The sequence below is a fragment of the Oryzias latipes genome, chromosome 2 (assembly GCF_053564925.1).
Source record: "Oryzias latipes strain Hd-rR chromosome 2, Olatipes_Hd-rR_3.1".
In the NCBI taxonomy this organism is placed as follows: Eukaryota; Metazoa; Chordata; class Actinopteri; order Beloniformes; family Adrianichthyidae; genus Oryzias; species Oryzias latipes.
The window spans coordinates 17,022,384-17,044,878 of NC_136238.1; the positions used below are offsets into that span (position 1 = coordinate 17,022,384).

Below are 22,495 nucleotides of genomic sequence, written 5' to 3' on the forward strand. Positions count from 1 at the left end.
AAACCTGGATTTAATTATGCATTAAATACTAAAGAACACATTAAACACCGTTTCTGATTTGTGAAACCTTTGTCTGATTTGTGAAAATGTGAAATAGAAGGATTTTTATCGCATTATACGCACTGAGGTCACCTTACACCAGGTCCTGTGCAAAAAACGTTGGACCTACACTGGTCAAACCTGGATTAAATTAAGATTTAGATACTAAAGAACACATTAAACGCAGTTTCTGATTTGTGAAACCTTCCTCTGATTTGTGAAATAGGTTGTTTTTCATCGCATTATACTCACTGAGTCCACCTCAGACCAGGGACCTCATTTATAAAACTTTGCGTAGGATTTGCGTCAGATGTGCGTACGCACATATAAAATATTTGGATTTATAAAACCGTGCGCACGCACATCCTATGCATCTTTCCCTTAATAAATCACAACCAATTCTAAATGCAGCGCAGCTTTTGCGGCTTCATGACACGCCCATAGTTGCCCATAAATAGTCCGTGAAACGCCCACAAATGAATATTCATTGATTGTGAAACCATGGCAAACACCGAGAGGAAGTCAAAAAAACGTAACTTCACTCAATGTGAAGTAGAAGTCATCGTTGGCGAGGTGGAAAAAAGGAGAAAAGTGTTGTTTGGAGGGCACAGTGTGGGCATTACTAATCCAAAAAAAGGCACGTGAGTGGCAAACGGTGGCAGACGCCTTAAATGCTGTAGCCTCACAACCTCGGACCGTGGCCAAAATAAAAAAGAAATGGTCGGACATCAAAGTCGAGGCAAAAAAAAACGTCTGGCGGTGCATCGCCAAAGTGTGTCTGCCACGGGTGGGGGTGGGAGCTGAACCCTCTTGATGAGAGACTGGCGGCAATAATTGGGGAATTCCTTTTAAGTGGAGTGGTGACTGAGGCGCAGGGGGAACACCGACGCGCCAGATGCACCGGGTGACGCACCCCCAAAAGCCCGCAGAGGTCCAACAGGAAGGCTCGAAGAAGTCGGAACCGGCTCATAAGCCACTCGTCCTCGTTTGCCAGCAAGTCTTCTTGCTGTCTAAAGATGCGTTCACTCCGAAATCTTCCATTTGCCACATCTTCTAAGAGTGCAAGATCAGCCATTGTGCGTCATTACGCATTGTGATGGGGCATTTTATTTCCCTCCATTTAATTACATCTGACAAGCAACAGATGTCGGTAATAATCGACGTGGAAATGGGAAATTGATCACCGCAAATGTAATTTCTTGTTGCTTTCTGAATGGTTGAGACATACGCCATACATTGTTTTATCAAAAATAAAACAAACTAAAGGCATATGCATGAATACCATGATTCCGTAGCTTATGAAGAAATGTTTTACTATGAAAACAACTTTCCCCAGTGGACAATTAAAATGTCCGTCTGTCTGTCTGTCTAATTGCACCTATATCTGCTCCGCCAGACAGACACATTAACGAGAATATCAGTTTTGGACATTATTTCGTTCTGTTAACTATATTATTTATGAGGATGAATTGCACAACATGCCAATATTGCAGAAAATATTTCACTTTTCCTTCTGCAAATAAGTGTTCATTTGAATTTCTGTTGTAATTTTCGTTTGATTTTTTTGTGTGTTTCACTGCTGATGGATCAAACGGGTGTTCGTGTAGGCTGTTAATTGTAAGACTTGCTTTGTGAAGTCTTCATGTTATTTATGAGTGGCAGTATTCTCATTTTCACTTTCACGTGTTTTTTCCATCTGCCGACAGTGTCACCGTTTCTCATTTCACCCGTTTTTGTGCGGACGCCTGGGTCAGAGCTTGCGTGGAGGACCGCACATTTTCCCGTCAAGTTTGCTTTTTATAAATCTCAATTATGGCGTAGAGAGTGGCGTACGCCTTCTTTTGTGCGTATGCAACATTTATAAATGAGGCCCCTGGTCCTGTTCCTGAAGTTTGGGGGGAAATGTATTTTTTAATTCCTTAAAACTATTATTTTTTATACTGGATTGTAATATTGCATTTGTTTACACAGGTACGAGCCGGTGGCCATAACATATCACCTGGGTGCGCAAAATCACTTTGTTGCATTCCACAGACTGGGCACAGACAAAAGCTGGCACTTTTGCTGGTACTTTTATTATGGACTACAGGAATCCAAGGAGGGCGGACGAGGCGACATCAAAATCTCAACATACAAAAGAAACTGGGAAACAGATGTCAGATGGGACACATAGTTATGGTCAGGGTTAGCATGTACCCCTGATTTAAGTTTTGTTTTTTTGTTCAATTTTTTTCTTGGTTTGTTTTCTGACTTACTTTAAAGTTCCTGTTTTGGTGTTTTGCTTTAAGTTGTCCTTCCCTGTCCCTATTATAATTAAATTGCATAAAATGCGATAACATGATACTATTTCACATAGCTGTTTTTGAACAGGACCTGGTCTAAGGTGGACTCAGTGCGTAAAATGCGATAAAAATCAAGCTATTTCACATTTTCACAAATCAGAGGAAGGTTTCACAAATCAGAAACTGAATTTGCCAAACAGGACATTGCAGAAAGTTAGCCAAAAAGTACAAACAAACATCGACAATACTCAATAACCCAGCAACAGTCATGAACTTTCAATGATGACCTCCAGACTTCCATCCTTGTAGTCATCCATCAGTTTGTAGCTTTACACAGCTTCATCTCCTTCATAAATTATATTAAACCAGGATGGAAATCCAGGGACTTGGGACATAACCTTTTAATACTTCACCATCTGCAAATGAGTGGCGTACCCTTTTACCTGGTAAGAATGGGATGGTCCTTTTTCCTTGGGCTTTCTAGCACACTTCTCCATTTTACTATCAACATCCTCCTCTGATTGCCAAAGACCTGCATCAATGATTATTTCAGTCAAGTTCTTCTTCTTTTCTAATTTCTTTCTCCTGCTTTCTGCCAAAGCATCTGCTGCTTTTTGTTGCTTCTCTTTATGGCTCTTTGTGATGCTGGCCTCCCTTGCTTTGAATTTAGCCTCCAGCTCCTTTCTTCTTTTTTTTACAACCCACTAGTTGTTCCAGCTTTTCAGGAGATAACTGAGACACCCACTTTGATGTCTTATTGTAAGAGTAAATCAGATATGCTTCATTTGTAACAGCAGATGCATTTGACCTATGGTAAACAAGATAGTCTAACACATCGAATATCCTTTCTGGATTCTTGTTGTTTTGGAGCTGCTTCTCACATGCTGTCCTGCATCCCAAAATTTCCCCCTAGGAAGATGTTCCTTGACATATTTTTCCAAGTAAGTTTTGAGGGCAAGCAGTGCTGGTTGGAGCAACTGACCACAGAGTTCATCATAATCACTTTTCTTGGTGAGAGATTGCAAAACTTCATCCTTTTCAATGAGGTGGTCTGGAAAGGGACTTGCCCCTTGCATGAAGGCAAGTAGAGTACTCAGAGTACTCTCAAAGGAAATGGACTAAGGTTTTGTAAGACGTGTTTAGGTCAAGGATGTGTCCATCTCCTTCTGTTAGACGCCACAGTGGAGTGGTGACAAGTTTCTGCAAAAGCTAAAGACCCTTGCAACCTGCGAGGTAGTATTCATTTTTAGCATCTTTCAGAACTTTTTTGACAAGTCCGTTTGGGTCCTTTGTTGTTTTCAAGCACTCAATAATGTGCTGAATTAAGAAAAAACCACCAGGAAAAAAAAGGATATTGAACCTGTTACCTTTAAAGTTTAAGATAAGTGGGAGGTGCTGGGAAAGATGTATTCATTCCAAATGTGTTCTCCAGTGTCTGTGAACACCTGATTTCTCATCACAACCCTTGGATAGGACCTCGCACACAGTTCGAACTAATCTGATTGTTCCACTCTCCCCATGGATCTTTTCTCTTTCACCTATGGAGTCCTATACTGTTCATAATTAAATAAATAAATATTTAATTCAATAAATAAATATGACCTAATGCAAATACACAATCAACCAATAAATATCTCATAAATATATAAAAAGATCACGAAATTGTGAAAAACCTGCACACAGATTTTAAATTAGCCACTATATTATTCAATATATTTCATGTTGCTTTAAAAACCTTTTCATTATTTTAAAACAGCATTTTAAAATATTCATTTTAATCATGTGGAATATTATAATAATTCTACCTCTTTTTTCAGAACCTTGGATTTCAAAATCAATATTTTCCAAAGTAGCTTTGTTTTTATTTCATGTTGCTGTTTTTCACAATGGCGTTTTTATTTCATGAAGAGCTTTTTCAGGAGAATGGGTCTATCTGTCAATCATTGAATGTGGGCGGGATCTAAAAGCTCATTTGCTGATCCATGGAAATCGACTCATATTCCTCGATACCCGCTCAGCGGTGTGCCAGTCAGAGAGATGACAAATTTCGGCGATATCCGCGCGGCTTTGCTGACATTTGATACAAACTATCTGTTTGCAGCAAAATGTGCAAACATGGACGACTCTGTTTTTGTAGTTTGAGGGTTTGTGTGGACCAAAGGAGCTCCGGTTGTCCACGTGTCCAAGTTCCCTGTGAAACACTCCTGACTGTCACGTCATTCACTCAGCTCTCCTTTGCTCTGCAGCTAACAGCTCTATGGCAAGCCATGCCATACCAGCTCTGCTGTCTGAGCTCACAGATCCAGTCTGACGTCATCGTGCCTTATGTCGGCTCGCAGGAGGAGGCGAGCTGGCGGACCGACAGAGAGTCAGAGCAGGCAGCAGCGGATAGCGGAACAAGCCTGCTCGGGCCTCCTGAACCTTATGATATTTTTTCTATTTTCATTGAGACAATGATTATAAATCAGGTCCTCTGTTTTTTTCCCCTCTCGGGAAAAATGTTGAACCTTTCTTGCGAAAGTTTCTCTTTCTGGTTGTAAAACGCAGCGGAGATCCGGGGTTTGATTTGGGATTCACTTCCCCGTTCAGATGCTTCCAGAGCGGGTTATTAAAAGATTCAGTCTCTATACTTTGGATATACTTTTTTATTATTACTTTTCTGGCGAACTGAACAACAGACCCTTAACTTGCGCTCACACACACACTTTTGCGCTGGGCTCTCTGATTTACACGTAATTTTGACGTAGTTTGACTGCAGGACCTGAAGCAGAGCCTTTCTGGGATGATCTCATGAACTCAAACATGGAAACATTGTTATCATGTGGAACTATTCAAAATAAATAAACCTGATCTCTTAACATTCTCCATGTGCATTGATTGTGCATCCATGCATTTTAAGTGAGATAAACACAGGTACATCTCCAAGTGGCTATCAGGCTAAAGAGTTGGCTGCTAGCTCCTCCCACACGCGGCATGTTGTGTTTAATGAACTCAAGTTCATAGAAGTTTTGTGGAACTCCAACGACCACTCAGCCTAACTTAGACCACTACTAGATGTTCACGAGAAGATGAAAATTGCAGAACAGATCACAAAATCACCTGAATTATGCACACTCGCCCAAAGCCACTTTTATCCGCAAATTTAGAACCAAAACTGCCCAATTTCTGGTAACACTGTGGATGTGTTGAGGTGCATACTCCCCCTAGTGTTGAGGAGTGGGCATCGCGCTGTCACGTTCGCTGAAACATCTTCGACCGATGTAGTCAGGGTGCTGCTGCTCATGTCTGAGTAAAGGAGTAGCCAATCACAAAAGTGTCTCCGCCTTGTCTGGTTTGATTGACAGATAGACCCATTCTCCTTAAAAAGCTCTTCATGAAATAAATACGCCATTGTGAAAAACAGCAACATGAAATAAAAACAAAGCTACTTTGGAAAATATTGATTTTGAAATCCAAGGTTCTGAAAAAAAGAAGTAGAATTATAATAATATTCCACATGAATAAAATGAATATTTTAAAATGCTGTTCTAAAATAATGAACAGGTTTTTAAAGCAAAATGAAATATATTGAATAATATAATGGCTAATTTAAAATCGGTGTGCAGGTTTTTCACAATTTCGTGATCTTTTTATATATTTATGAGATATTTATTGGTTGATTGTGTATTTGCATTAGGCCATATTTATTTATTGAATTAAATATTTATTTATTTAATTATGAACAGTATAGGACTCCATATTCACCATCCAAAGGTTCCTCTGAAGAGAAAAGCAGCTGCTCAGGTGCCAACAATGCTGCAGATACAGTGTCTGCCATCCCAACCCCGCCAGGCGCAGAGAAGGCCCCCCTTCAGGGGTACCCAAAGGCATAGGCGAACCTGGCGTCTGGGCCCCCAGGCCACAGGACAGGAGCGCTTAGTCGTACCAGGCGGCAGCCATGGGGGCCACCGGGCGCCGGACACCGAGACAAGGGCCAAGGACGAGGCAAGGGCCTTTCACATGGTTAAATTAAATAGCACAAAAATTGTAAATAGCAGACATATTTATCTACTTTAACAGAATAACCCTTAATTCAAAAAAACTAGTTTTTCTAGGTATTTTCTTACAACTCTCTAAAATCAGTGATCAATTTAACTTTGCCCTTGTAGTGTTACTGTAAAAGTGAGGAAAATAATAATGTGCCTCTTTTAGCAAATGATTGCTCATTTTCGCGCTAATTTACATAATTCTAAACGTCTCTATAGAGAATAGAGTCTGTAGAATCGAATTCTGGGGGTTTCCCAATGTTTCCTTACTGATTAGAATGTTATTTTGGAGATTTTACTCACCTTGTAACTTTCATGAAGCTGAGAGATCGACCCAAAATCAGAAAAAACCTTGGTTGGCTCACAAAAATGTCCGGTAAATACAATTTACTTTTCTGAATGAAAGTCGAAGTAGACGCTGTCCCAAAATGTACTGTGACGTATATATTAACTACGTAAATTTTCCGATGCAGAAGCCAAGTTTTTCAATGGGAGACTGAACATGTGCGAACGGTATCCGCAGTGACTTACTTAAGGAAGTAAATGTTAGTCACATTTAGGGGGCTAAATGTGACTGCACCACTGACGGTTTTGATTATTGCAAACTTCAAAATGTGCAGTTTCACTATGTATGTGTAAAAGACCTTTTTATCTCATTTAAAAGTTAATAATCCAGAAGGTTGGCCCGTGTCATCTTCTGAAACTGGTTACGGACATGTGTTTAAAGTAAAGACCTCAATTACTGCTCCCATATCTGGGAAGCATAAAGCATGCTCATCTGAAAACTTCACTATAGGGAAACGTGTTCTCAGCCCTCTATCAGTGATGGTGGGGATGTTTTAGAGAGCACAGGTGTAGCTACACCAACAAATGTCAACACTGATATGTCTGAGGATTTAGGGAATCATATAAATCACATTTTAAATAAACTATTCCAATCTTACTTTGTTCTGTATATAATTCCTTTCTGATTCAAGGTGATCCCAATTCTTTACACGTGAAAATGAGTGAATCAGAACCTACGTTCCTCCACACTGCCATTATGGAAGTCCTACCAGAACCAACAAAAAATGTCCTAGAAGAACACTTGCAGTCCATTGGAATGGAGTTGTATCCTTCCACTTTCGGCTTCTCCCATCAGGCGTCGCCACAGCGAACAAGTCGCGTGGTAAATTTGGCAATGTTTTACGCCGGATGCCCTTCCTGACGCAACCTTCTCAATCCGGGCTTGGAACCGGCACAGAGGTGGAGAAGGGAACAGGGAGCAGCCCGGAGTCGAACCCTGGTTTCACGGACAGAAGGCGCCGCAAACCAGCACGAGCTAAACCAGCTCCCCAACTCCATTGGAATGGAGTTGTATGAGGATCTACAATTCATAGAAGAGTCTGACTTGCTGCCAGCTTTGAGACCTGTTCAAGCCCAGAAACTTCTTGCTGCCTGGAAATTGAAATGTGAGTCAAACATTACAAATGAGTTTTTTCTAATGCTCATGAGTGGATATAAACGTGAATGGGTAACACACTGACAATACAGTGTATAATTAATACACTCATACTGTTTGTTTGTTTTTCACTGCAGGCCAAACACCAGAGAACAGCACATCATCATCTTTTGAGACCTCACCAGTACAATCATCATCACTATTGTTATTGTCACTGAGAACTTCATCATCCACATTTTTCAGTGGCCCAGGACTGTGTATACACTGGTAGGACAGCTTTAAAATTCCATCGAGAAGTCTCCAGAGGAATTTGTGCAGTCTTTGGATAGGGGAAAGAGACCTGGCCCAAGACTAAGGAAGGAAATGGTTTGCACTCTTATTGCAGAAATGATTAAATGAGGTTTTTACAGACTCTAGAAAGGCTGCAGATGATGCGAGGAGAGCAGAGTGTCTGCTCAGAAGATGCTGCTCTGCTACTTTAATGAGGAGGATGCCATGTTCTTCTAGAAGATGCAGACTAGGTCCAGCTGAAGCAAGTGCTGTTGAATCCAACTGTTATTATATGTGGTAAGTCAAGTTTCACCTACTTCTAAGTTTTGTCTTTGTATACTGTTCATGAGTGACATTTTTACTTTATCCATTGATCTGAGTTTAGGACAGGTTAGGAGGTCATTTCATCTGATGTTTGGGAGCTACTTCTGCTCTAACAGTAATTATCCAACTGAGGTGGTTTCAACCCTGGAGTTTCTGCAAAGGTACATATTTATTAATGCTGTCATGCGATTCATTTTTGGGTGTGATTAGTTAGTCATGACCTGTAAATAATTATTCTAATTAATCTTTTATGAATCTAACCCTGGGCTTCTCATCCCTGGTAGTTGAGATCTACCAGCCTGCCTGTTTTCCAACTCTCCCAGAATTGCTTGTTGCTGATTACCTGGACCAGGGGGGTATTCCAGGAAGCAAGTTATGCTAGCTCCTGCGGTAAGTTTGAGGCTAAGGAAGTTGATAACCTCAGCTTTCGGTTCCAGAAATTCAGGTATGTTTCAGGGTATGTCAAGTTGCCATGGCATCTTATTCTCTGAACATAACCTGGGGGATATTCCAGAAAGCAGGTTAAGCTAGCTCCCACCGTAAGTTTGAGGCTAAGGAAGTTGATAACCTCAGCTTTCGGTTCCAGAAATGGAGGTATGTTTCAGGATATGTCAAGTTGCCATAGCAACTCATGCTCTGAACATAACCTGGTCTGGAGCAGGTTTAGTTGAAGGTTAGTTTGTTTTCAGAGAGGTGAAGCAGCATGTCGTGTCCATTTGAAGATGATTTAGTGGATGAAGAAGCTCAGATAATACTTTTTCCACCGTGAGAAGGTGATAAAACCGCATATGGATGTTGGAAAAATAAACTTTTTTACTTTGATCTAACTTAATTATTTGCTTCAGTTAAGATAATTAAAAATCTTTTTTTTTGTTAAGTCAGTTTAAAAATAACACGTAGTTTTCAGACAGTTATTTTGCTTTCATTCAAATTAATTCAATTAAGTAGGTGTAACTTTGGTGCTGCTGTTAGATCGGCAGTGCAAGCGATTGTGGGATACCATTCCCTTTGCCTGTCTGGACGGATTTGAGTTTAAGTTTGGGTTTTTGACCAAATGTGTTTAGTTTAGCTGTTTTACTGTGTTTTGCCGAGTTATTTTGTCCTACTTTGCTCAAGTCTCTTCACCATGAAGGAGAGGGAGGGAGAGGATGATGAGTTTATATAGCACCACTACAGTCAATTACTATATTGACAATGTTGGAAAATTCCTAAATGAATGTACGCATTAAGCACGTGCTGCCTTGTTCTTCTTATTGTTAAAAAAATGAGTATCTGCCGGCTCAAACTTAGACATATGAGAGTTCAAGAATTATAATTCATTACGATGGAAAAAAGATTACTTGAATTGGAGTAATATGACATTTAGTTAAATAAATATGTAAATTTTAGTTGTATTAACATTTATTGAGTTTTATAGACGTAAGAAATTAGGTTGAATAAATTTAACTCAATGACTTGATACCAATAGAAGTAATTCATTTAAGGTGGCAAAATTGTATAAGTTATATATATATATATATATATATATATATATATATATATATATATATATATATATATATATATATATATGTGTCACAAGGAAAATGGAAACAAGATCAGAAACTCGTGTGTCTACTTTGTTCTTTTTCTACAAGCAGAAACTCTTTCTGTTGCGGATCCAGCCGTATTACTTTTTTAATGGACGTATAATCTTCATACGCCGTCATTAATCTCAGACTCCATCTCACTGAAGTATAGCGCTCTCTTTTTTTTCTCCACGCATTGAGAATGTCTTTATGTACTTGACATGCACGTGCATTAACCCAGGGTTACCATTAAAGCGTAATTACGCTAACTCATATCCGGTCTTTTGGAACCGACATACCCAGAGTAAGCAAGTTCAGGCGGATTTCAGCCAGAGTTCAGCCTTAAAGTCAGGGTAGTTTAAACATGCTGGCTACTTGGGGTCGGCCAAGATGGCGTCTCGGTAAGACACTCGCGCTCGAGCTCCGCTTAAAAAGCCTTGTTAAAGCCAAAATTAAAAAGACTGTGACAACAACAACCGTATATTTATATCACCACCATGCCAAAACCCGAAAATAAATGGAAAGAGCGAGAAAGTCTTCCCACAAAAGGCTGTGTTATAGACGCACACAACTATGCTAACCAAGCGGCTGCAACAGACTCAACGGAAGCTGACGATTTCACTTTGACCCCCCTCCCTGATACGCCACTGAAGTCCCCACTTCTGAAAAAAGGTAAAGCTTCTGAAATCGAAGATCCTGAAGGCATTGTTTCCAAACTCTCTTGCCTCATTAACTCAAGATCTGACTCCATTGACAAGATGGTGGGGGAGAACTGTATGAAAATTGAGGCTCTGAAAAAAACTATTGATTTCCTTTCGGAGGAACTGAAGGAAATGAAAACTAAAATGAAGGGGGATGGACACAAAAGTTAAAAAGGGGGAACAGTGCATGGGGTCCTGTGAAAGTCGCATTGAAGAGCTGGAGCGTTATTCTGGAGCGTTATTCTGGAGCGTTATTCTGGAGCGGCTGGCCGGGGTTCCAGAAAACAACACCGAAGATGTGAAAGCTAAAGTCATCACCATCAGCCAGAAAACCTTACTAGATGAAAACATCAAGGTAAATGAAGGACTCGACATCGTGCACAGACTTGGAAGGAGGGACATTAATAAGACCACGCCACGGAACATCATCCTCCAATTTTCCACCCGCGCCCTGAGAGATGCTGTCTGGAAAGCAGCCAAAAAGTCCAGATACCTGAAAGAAAACAACATGCGATTCTCTGAAGACCTTATCGCTTCAGACCGGGAGAAACGACACCTCATTTGGCCGCTGGTGAGAGATGCTCGGGCTGAAGGCAAAACGGCTTACTTCGTTGCTGGACGCGCCTTCGCCAACGGCACCAAGTTGTTCCTGCCCCCATCTACCTAAACTTCACCATGATACCATCCTGTGGATGATGTGGGACACCAATCTGACTCCTTTTTGGTAGAAAACTTAACTTCAAGGTGTCTGCAAAAATCTTAATTAAAATCTTTCTGTTTTGATTTTGGTTGTTAAAATGTGACTATTCACGTCACTTAGTTTTTAATGACATTATTAGGCTTTAAACATGTTTATATTTTGAGTAAGTGAAGCTCGAGTTCTAACGTGTTTCTTAAAGTAAGAAGCACTCTTCTGAAGTTGATATTTCTCTTTATTGTTCCCTGTTGAGAATTCGTTCTATTGTTCATGTCTTTATCGTTTCTTTCATTTAATGCCAGGGGTTTAAGAAATATTTTGAAACACAAAGCAGTTTTTTTGTTCATCAAACAATTTAAATGTGATTTTTGTTTTATTCAGGAGTCTCATAGCACAAAGGAAGATTTAAACTTTTGGAAAAGTCAGTGGGGTAAAGAAATATGGGGAGCTCATGGTTCTAAAAAAATGGCTGGTGTTTTGATTTTAAAGGATAAATTTCTTGGGGAAATTATCCATCACTACAGTGACCCTAATGGGCATTTGATTATTATGGGGCTTATTAGGACATAAGGACATGGACTCATGGGTATCTGAGTATCCACACAGTTCCTGTTTATATGCAAACTCATTCACCCTGACCTGAGCCAAAGAGAAATTCTGATGTACTGTATGTGCAAACGGCAATAAGATCTTGATCTTGAAACTCCTCCTTCTTGTCTAGTCTTGAATGTCCCGTGATGCAACTGGCTTATGTGGAAAATGGTACAGTAAACTTTGTTCAACAACATAAAAATTCCGACTGTCCTTCATCAGCTTCCTTCCCTCATCATCACAATGGTCATTATTACAACTCCTTTTTCCAAAACTGTTTTGAAGCTGAATCTCCTGAACTCAGACCTCTGCTTTTCCTCTCTGTAAGAAAGCTGCTAGGAAAGCAGATTGATGAGAGAACATTAGTCTTTTGATCCTTTAAACTTTCAGAACAAACCTATCACTCTTTTTTCACTTTTTTGTGTTTTCTTGAGTCTTTCTTAATTTCTTGCATTAATAAATTTGTGTGTTTTTCTGCTCCCCCAGATCTTTCATCACTGAATCTTTGAGTTTGACAGATTTCAGAGTTTTTCCTGGTAGCTCTGACAGATCTGGAAGATCCACATTCTTTCAGTTTACCATTTGCTGATAAAATCTCATCTTCCAACTGCTTGTTCTGACTTGTTCACACTCAGACTTGAATCTGCCTGTGTCTTACCTCTGGCGAGTCAGGATCCACACATGCACTTGCTCGTAACCAGTCTAGGTCAGCTTGTCTTCAGCTGCTTCTCTTTGCTTTGGTCAGAAACAGGAAAAGAATCAGCAAACATTCATTTCTCTGTTCCTGTGCAGCAGCAGGAATTACACACAGCAGACACAATGAAGATGTTGCTGAACTAAAGTCACACACACAAATTACCTTTCTTTTCTGTTCAGTGGCCTTGTGGTAGAGTGACTGTCCTGAGGCTAGAAGATCGTGCGTTAAAATCCAGGGCAAGTCATAACAAATACTTTAAAATGGGTCCCAATGCCACCCTGCTTGACACTCAGCATTAAGAGGTTGGAATCGGAGCTAAACCACCAAAGGGTTCCACACCGTGGCTGCCTGCAGCTCACTGCTCCCCCAGGAGATGGGTCAAATGCAGAGAGTGAATTTCATACACATAGGACTGAGACAACTAATGGGAGTTTTACCTTTTTTTGTGGGTCTTTTGTTAGAATCAACCAGACCCCCCCCCCCCCCCCCCCCCCCACTGTCAGCTGTTATTAGGTGGTGTCAGGTTTCTTCTTGGACCTGTTTTCTGTCTTTTATTCAGTAACCTTTAGATTTCTGATCATCAGATTCCTTCTTTTTAGAGGTTCCTCTCTGTATTAATTTAAAAAGGAGCCTGTGTGAAGATGATTAGATGCAAAAGAGAATTTAGCTGGCTGTGAATCCTAAAACAGGAGTCACATTTAGTGTCAGGTCGGGAGGGTTGATGAAGGACTTGACATGCAGAGACGAGGAGGCAGGTGGTTCCATGTACAAAGGGTTTTAATTTCTATATACAAAAGCGCTGTCAAGCAGGGACGCCAAACCAAGTAAATAGGAAGAAGACAGTCATGGAAAATACAAACCGAACTGACAAGACACAGTTGAAAACGATCAGGAGAGATTGGGACCAGGGAAGTGAAACTCAAAACGAGAGACAAGTAGGAAACCTTTAAAATAAATCAGGAAACAGAACTCAAACATAACAGAAACAAAATGCAAGCCAAAACTTAAGGCAAAGAAATCCAAACCATAAAATTTAGTGCATCTGTCAGGAACTGGAGGAGTAGGAGCCAAAATGCAGCAAGCTGGACTTAGTGGCCGAAACGTTAACATTCAATAAATACACTTAAACGGGACAAAAACCATAAGGAAATCAATTCAAAAAAATTTTTATAGCCCAATATTACAACAACAGTCATCTCAATAGGCTTCATACTGGTAATTGTGTAGTAAACATGAAATCATGAAGAACATGAAGTCATATTCAAGATGTAATGGCTAAACTAAACAATCTTAACTAAACTGGCCATCCCTGCCCTTAGACCCTCCTTTTCGGTAAGGAAAACTCTAAAAAGAAAAAAAGGATTCCGTGAAAAAAAGAACAAACTTCAGGGGTGTCCACATGAAGGAGGGATCCTCCCCCAGGATAGACAGGTGATATACCAGAACTATTAGAGAGAATTACCTTATCTAACTCTACAGCTCCATATTCAAATAGTCCACAGATGGGCTTCATCCAGATGAGTAGGGGACGGCTCATCATTTGGCTCTACAACCAAATGTAAGAGCAGGAGCAGAGACGAGGTACAAAGTCAGGTACAGGAGCACAGATGAGCCAGAGGTAAGGTCCACAGTCAACTACAGGAGAATGTTCACAAGCAAACATGTCAACAATGTACATAATACAACTAATCTTCACACACACATATTTATGCATTCAGACTAACACAAGTGAATCATTTCATTCAGTCATGCAGACTATTTGTGCAAAGTGAGTGAGTGTTTATGTTCTTCTAAGGTTAAAGATGAAATGTAAAAAGAATGAGGGCGAGTGCCCTGTCATCCCCCCACCAAGGCCCCTGCCGCAGCAACAACAGCAGCAGCCAGGAACCCCCAAAACCAGCACAGTAGCAGATAGAGAACAACAGCCTGCCGGGCAACCACATTTACCACCCAGGTCAAGGCAAGCAGGACCACCACAGGGCCCCCAATGCCAGAGAGCAGGGAGGCATTGGGGACAGAGAGTGCAAGCTCCAGCCCAACCACAAGAGTAGCCCCCCCCCCGCCGGGAGGGTCCAACGCGGGGCCCCACCCCTGGAGAGCGCCTCCAGCCCCAGATGAGCAGCCCACCACCACCCAGGAGTTCTGAGCATCCCCCACCCCAACCCCAGGCACGAACCAGGCCCCCCCCAAGGGAGATCCGCTCCACACTCCATGCAGCCACCCACCCAGTCCACGGTTAGTCCAGAAAAGAGCAAGGCGGGGGCTGGCCACCCCTGCCCAGGAGGAGGACACCCAAGAGGGATAGGGGTCCACAAGGAATGTTGTCAAAATGGCCCCTCCAGGCTCACCCACAGTTGGAATTTTGGAGAAGGCTGGCGCTCAACGGCAAGGACCAGAACCTACACCACAGGGACACAGACACCCCCAGGCAAAGATGTGTTGGGATCCCCGGCTCTTGGCTGTCAGGTCAGTTTACTAAAATCCAACAGCTCATGAAAGTAGTTTCCCCATGCTCTGTTTTGATGTCAACCAAGATCAAATATTGATTTTTGTTTTTTACTGTAGGATGAGTATATTTTAGGCAAAAATCTAATAAAAAAATTTCCACCTCAGCCTCAAGCTGCAGGTAAAACTGTTCCACCTGCTGCCCCTCCCACCTGTGTGGCCTCGCCTCCATCACAGGTGAACTCTTCCTGGTTCATAGTCATTGATCTGTGATACATCTGCATTCACACGGTGAGTGGCGAGTTTTCCTCTTCTTCTTTGCAGAAATTGAAATTTGTTTGTTTCTTGAACTTTGTCTTCACTTACTTAACTGTTTGTTTATGAATGTTAGGAGAATATTGTCTTAATTCACTGCAAGGTCTTCTCATTATGCTTTACAAAAGGCTTTTTTATTTTTAAATTTTTCCATCCATCCATTTCCTTAACCCACTATGTATCCTTTGGTGTCACAGGGATGCCAGAGCCTATCCTAGCTACTGTTGGGCGAAGTAAGGGTACACCCAGGACAGGTCTGTCGCAGTCACAATTTCACACTCATACACAGTAACACTGCCACACCTAAGGACACTATATAGAGTAACCAGTTAATCTAAGAACACAGCTAATTGTAAACTGGTAAGGCCCTGTACTACTTACCAGTATAAGATTTGGGGCCGGTACGCAGTACCGTACGGCTGGTCTTTTCTGCTTTAACACACATACCAAAGCAGCTGCTGCCTAAAACTGCCACTTAATGCTGCTAAAGCTGTAAACCAGGCAGCACTTAACCTCATCATTTTAACGTCTTTGTGGTTTTTAGTGTCATCACTTCGTAAAATGATTTACGTCCCTCTCGTCCTTCTCACGTTATCTGCTAATTCTGTCGCTTCCTTAAACAAGCACATGCGTGTCATTCAGGGTTCGTTTGACTTGTTGCATGGGGACATTCTATTCATTCACAGTCAAGTGGGCATTTTTCTGTGCAAATTATGGTGGTTGTTTGCAACTGAACAGGAAAAACAGTAAATTATTCACCCAGATTTCTGAACACTACTGTAATTGATAGTTCAAAATAAAAGTAAAACATTCGGCAAAGAAATTCATTTCTATTAGAAAAAGTAACTGAGAAGAACAAAGCAAGGACGATTGTTCAAAAGGAAGATTGCAAGTGAGGGTGAACATGTACAAGCTAAAACTAGTAGAAAAAAAGAAAAAGAAAGGTGCATTTTCTGCATTCATCGGGTTCTTGATCAGTTAAAATATTTTTCCACAAAACCTGGTCTACATCTACAGTCAAGATCAATTCTCAACTGCTTTTATGTGCATTACTGCTGTAATGATTCATTTTAACACCAATTCAATTCATATCATAATCTGTGGTGGCTGAATTGATTTATTGTCCATATTAGTTCATTTTAAACAATCTGATTCACTGTTGTTTTTCCACAACAAAATCATACAAAGGGAATATTTTTAGAACATTATACCACACTGTGTGGTCACAAAACTCAGTGTTTACACACATTGGACTGTAATGATTGATCATTTTTGCTGCCATCACGTGTTGCCTGTGATTGCACTTAGTTGATATTATGTTATAGTAATATAAATAATAATTAAGCCGGTAGTGATTAAAGACAGTCAGTGTAGTCATTTATTTGAATGACAGCTGAAAAATGAAAGGTTTGGTTTGATTTTGATTTTTTATTTGAAATGGTTTTATTTCAAGCACACAAGTAAGAATAACACACAAAAACAATACAATCATCAGTTATCCATTCATACAAAGACGTATCAAACTTAGGATAATTAGACATAAAATTAAATACAGCTTAAAAGGGAGGTGGAAGGAAGCAAACTTACATAATCCCACCCTTGTTCTACCGTAACCATTTTTAGTACATGATTTATCATTATCCGGTTCATAACTTTAATCAGACAGAATTAAGAATCCTCAGGTATCAATAAAGCACATGACAAAGATGAATTACTTAATTATTATGTAAAAATAAACATTAGTATTTTAGATATCAAAATAGCAAATGCAGATCAGTTATCTAAAATATGTGCAGATTGTAATCATTAGAAAAATCATGTACATGATTAAAAAATAATACTATATCAGAAAAATAGACATAACACTGTTTCAAAAATCTTCATAGCAAAAACTGATCAAGTTTCAAAAGTTAAAAATATGTGCAAAATAAGTTTCATCAGGAAAAATCATGAATCAATTTTGGGTGCAAGTGAAGTAATATAATCATTACTCATTCATTTTAATCATCTTCAATAATTGATTAAGCATTCTTTTTATCTTTATTTTATTTTTATTTTTGTATTTTTTTAATTATAAGCTAATGTTGTGAAATAAAATAAAATATGAAAAAAAAAGGATCCATATTCTGTCGATTGTCCAAGGTTGGTGTTTCATCTTCTATTGATTAACAGCCGTCCTTCTGGTTTAACAGAATTTTTAAGTTCTTTTCGCTGTTATGTCTGCAGACATTAGATTAAGATCTGTATCCTTTTGCAGCTGTTATCAGGGCGCTGAAAGTTGAGGTAAAGTTGTCTGCAGTTAAGAACTTTGCTAAAAATTAGGGTCACTTCAGACTTTTAGAGAAAGTGCTGATCCCAGGCTACATATTTCTTGATATTATTTTTGACTCTTTGATTTATTACTGCATGTTGGTTCAGACATCCGTGATCAAACACTTCTCCAAATCCTTCATGGTGTTAACAACCAGAACCTTGGACCTCTCCGGTGGACTGATTGGTTTGACGTAAATCCTGCAGCCTTTAACCTAAGTGTTCTCAATTTGCTTAAGCTTCCTGAGAAGCCTGGCATGTTTAGCGATTTCAGCATTCGCTCTGGTCAGATGTTCGTTCAGATAAACAGCAGATTCTTTCAGATTGCTGAGATAGAGTTTTTGATTCACAAACCTGATGAGGATTGCTGGTTTATCTGTCTCCTTTTTCCTAAGAAGCGGGTGGCAGGTCTCAATGGTATTTAGATCCAGGGAAATTCCTTTAGACGTTGGAAATGATTCCACTCGGTGTTCCAGAGACACTCTGTCGCTCCCCGTTTCAGAAGAACCGCTAGGAATGCTAGCACTATTAGCATTGGCATTGCTAACTCTAGCTGCATTTAGCTTTTTCCGAGGTTTGATCTGTACTCCAGTGATAATGACATTATCAAATCTTGCTAATTGTTCCACATCGTCCAGTCTTTTCTCCAGATTATCAACCCGGTTTTCTCGTTGCTCGTTTTGAGCTCAGAGTCTTCGGAACTCTTCCAGGAGTTAGCTTAGCCTGGTTGTCGCTCCATGAAAGGATGCAATGTAGCTTGGATCTTGTCAAACATTCTTTTAAGGCCAAATCAGTCACCTGTTAATTGTTTTTTCTCATTGGCCATGGTCAGCTCTCTTTTTTTTTTTTTGGAGATACTCAACTTTAAAGTCACTTGAAGATAGTTGTATAGCCGCTGTGAGCAACACGTGTCCGTGCTGTAACCCGGAACCGTTTTTTGTAACAAACTTAAATGCTCAGGCACTATTGCAATAAATAACAAAACCAAAGTGGAACTTAAACTAGAGAGACATCACTAAGACACAAAACATAACCGAAAACAACGACCATGCACAAGAAAGAAAAACCAGTATAAAGGCCGTACACACCGGGACGAATTTCGCGTGCGATTTTCGCCGACGTTTAACGCCTCGTGACTAAACAAAGGGCACCAATGAGAGTGTGCACACCGACGCGAAAAAACGCTACGCGTCAAAGCGTAAAAAAAAAACCCGCCTCGGGTTCGTTTTTTTTTTTTGACGCGTCGCGTCGAAATCTATTCGACCAATGAGAACGGCGCTTTTGCACACGTGTCTGGAGCTTCTGAAGTTACAGTAAAACACAACTTGGGGGCGCTCAAACACAAAACTGCCTTACTGAGCACACATACCAGCGAAGAAGATAGACGCCAAGTTGCATCTACACAGCTGCGAAGAAATAATGACGGACATTCTAAAATATCCCCAAACCAAGCACCAGTTGGAGCAACTGGCTCTTGAAATATTCATGTTTTCTTTGTATGATTCTGACAAGCGCGTAAATACTAGCTCTCTTCTTCTGAGGGAAAAGTGAGTTTAAGAAGCGTAAAGTTGTGCAGCGCCACCTTGTGTACATTAGTATTTCTGTTTACATTAAGCGCCATCTAATGTCAGGGAATGAAATTGCATGTTCACTCGGCTCATCGTCAGTGAAAATCGCCTGGGTGTGAACACAAAAAACGTGGCGAAAAACGCTGGCGAATAATGCCTGGCGAATATTCGTCCCGGTGTGTACGGGCCTTAAGACACCATCGTCTCGTCAGAATCCAGCTGAAGATGTTTGACTTTTTTTTGCAAAATCTTGTGAATTCCTAACATGATGCTCTGTGTTACCAACAAGAGGGGCCAAAATAGTAGCCAGGTGTTTTTCCATGTTGTAAGTTATTGAGTCAATGCTGCCAACAAGGGGTCTCAGTGGTATTCTTTCCTTGTGGATTTTTGGGAGGCCATAGATGCATGGAATGGTATTATCCGGGTACAGTCTGTAATATAGAGGCTTGTTGATGACTTGATCTTTTTCAAGTTTTTGTAGGCAGTCTATAACCTTTTTCTTGTAGCCGCTGGTTGGGTCTCTTCTCAGTGCCTCATATGTGGTGGTGTCACTGAGTAGGTTGTTAACTTTGGCTTCATAGTCCACCGCATTCAGGATCACAGTACATCTCCCCTTATCCGCTGGTAAAATGTTGATACTGTGGTCCTTTTCCAGAGCTGTCAAGCCCTTTCTTTCATCTGAGGAAAGATTGGAAGGTGGTGGTTTGGCACTGGACAGTGCAGCCGGAATTTTGAGTCGTAATTCTTCAGCTTAAGATCCAGTCACATTTTTTTTCATCCAAATTTATCAAACTTATTCCAGAACTGATGAAATGCATAGATCAAAAAAACACATGTGCACTTCTGATGGCTCGTTTTTGATCTAAAATGAGAGGATGTAGTGTTCTCATACTTCCCAGAATTTATATACAATATGTGAAATATAGTAATATTATGGAGCAGTATAATAAATATATACTGTTGTATTATAATATATTAAGATTTATTTATGATTTAAATACTTTTTGGAACTTTAGTTTGTATGTGTCTGATGCGTGGTTTCCAACTAAGTTTGTTATCGATAAAAAACTCCAACAATTTTATTTCTATAACACTTTCAATTCAGATATTATTATTTTTAATTGAGAACTAGTATTGGCATTTGTAAAGTATCTTAATTCCTGCTGATAAGGTTTATAAGGGTCATTGATGAGACGAGGGAGTCGTTCAGATGACGTACTTTAATATACTGCTTTGCGACAGTCGTAAATCAGAACTACGGACAGCGGCAGGGACATTACAAAAGCAATAGCTTGATTCACCAAACATTACATCCCCTTTTCTCAGTTATAAAAAAAAAACATAAATACGATTATCAACAATAACAAACTAAAGGCTGTCCTGGTGCTCTAACATGGAGCTCAAATGTTCTGAAATAACCCAACAAATCATAAATAATAATCATAAACAAGCTTTCCAGCATTTATGAACTAATCTAGGAAGGAGAGGTTACCAGCACTTCACTTCCATCAGACGTCTGCGTCACGTCTGTCCCTGAATACTATCTGGCACTGGATGTAGCCGGATTACAAGTCTAGTCTATCAGGTGGCTTTACAGCTCTGCCACGTCTGGTGCGATATGGTTCGCTCCTTTGTGATGTAGAACACTGGGGAACCACTGAGGGTTGAGATGGTAGCTCTGAGGGTGCCACTGCACACTGCTCCTCCTTAGCTTCTGGCGTCCCTGCAGGTTCACACCAGGGCTCCTCGTTGGGCATGGTATGGCGCGATATATTGGCAGCAGCTGTGCTCGTGCGGAGATGCTGTCTGGTTCGACGGAACAGCCTTCCCTCACCGTCCACAATGTAGGAGCGTGGAGCACTGTGTGGTCGGACGACCACTGCTGGGGACCATTTTTGGTTTCCAGGGTGTGGCGCCATCCTGACCTCATCTCTGGGTTGTAACTCTGGCTTGGTGCTGGCCGCTCTTCTGTCGTGGTAATGCTTCTGGATATGTTTTGTCTTGTCTAGTAACCATTTCACTTTATTGGAATCATAGGACGTGGGTTTGAGCAGTGCTCTGGCTGTAGGTAAGTTGTTGCGAGGTCTCCTGCCCATTAGCAGCTGAGCAGGTGACAGTCCTACAGACTCGAGTGGTGTTGTGCGGTAGTCCAATAATGCGAGATATTTGTCTTTTGCTTTGCTCCACAGTCTTTTAACAGTTTATACTGCCCTTTCCGCCTCACCATTAGAGTGTGGAGTGTGTGGCGATGATGTTTTGTGCTGGATTCCATAGCTTTGGCAAAATTCCTTGAACTCTGCCGATGTATACTGTGGACCATTATCTGTTCTTAGGATGGCAGGGATGCCATGCCTGCTGAACTGAGCTTTTAGTGCCTCAATAGTAGTGCTGCTGCGCTGATCTTTCAGCTTGTCTGCTTCAATGAATTTTGAATAATAATCCACAAGTACGATGTAATGCTTATCCTCAAACTCAAACAGATCGGAGCCAACTACTTCAAAAGGAAGTTCCGGTGTTTCTGTTGGCATTAGAGGAAGTTTGGGGAGTCGGTTTTGCACTTCAGCAGACTTTGGGCAGCTTTTGATCATGTTTTCAATCTCGGCGCTCATGCCTGGTCAGTATAACACTTCGCGTGCACGCTGTTTGATTTTCACCATTCCCAAGTGGGACTGATGTATGAGGCGAAGCATGTCTGTTTGCATGGTGGGGGGAACAACAATACGCATACCTTTGTAGACAATGCCATCTGTTACCACTAGTTGACTTCTTGAGTCCGAGTATGGCTGCACAGGGGTGGGCACCTCTCTTCTGTGTTCCGGCCAGCCATGCTGAATGACCTGTTGGAGCAGACTCAGTTCATTGTTAGTTCGTGTCTGCAGCTCTGAGTATTTCTCTTCACTCACAGACAGAAAGTTGATCATGGAGACACACTCTAGACCTCCTGCCTCTGGTGTTTTGTCTGACAATTGAGCTCGAGACAGCGTGTCTGGCAGTTCCATATCTTTGCCTCTCCTGTACCTGACTGTGATGTCATACCACTGAAGTCGCAAGCGCATTCTTTGGATACGCAGTGGTGTGGACAGCAGCGGCTTTTTGTAGATGTCCTCGAGTGGCTTGTGGTCGTTGAATACTGTGACATGTTTTCCAAAAATATAGTGGTGAAACTTGGTGCAGGCATGGACAATGGAGAGCATCTCCTTTTCAATTTGCGCATAACGCGTC

At 40.9% G+C, this 22,495-nt stretch overlaps 1 protein-coding gene across 3 annotated transcripts in view; it reads left to right on the top strand.

Annotated features, from left to right (window-relative positions):
• Positions 1-15,248: 15,248 nt before the first annotated feature.
• The window catches only part of LOC110015767 (uncharacterized), a 94,034-nt gene continuing 86,787 nt past the window's right edge, over positions 15,249-22,495 (top strand). For all 3 annotated transcript variants that reach the window (XR_013648386.1, XM_078933529.1, XM_078933537.1), the window contains exons 1-2: positions 15,249-15,371; positions 15,593-15,649. The gene's annotated coding sequence lies outside the window, so the exon portion shown is untranslated. The remainder of the gene's footprint in view (positions 15,372-15,592; positions 15,650-22,495) is intronic.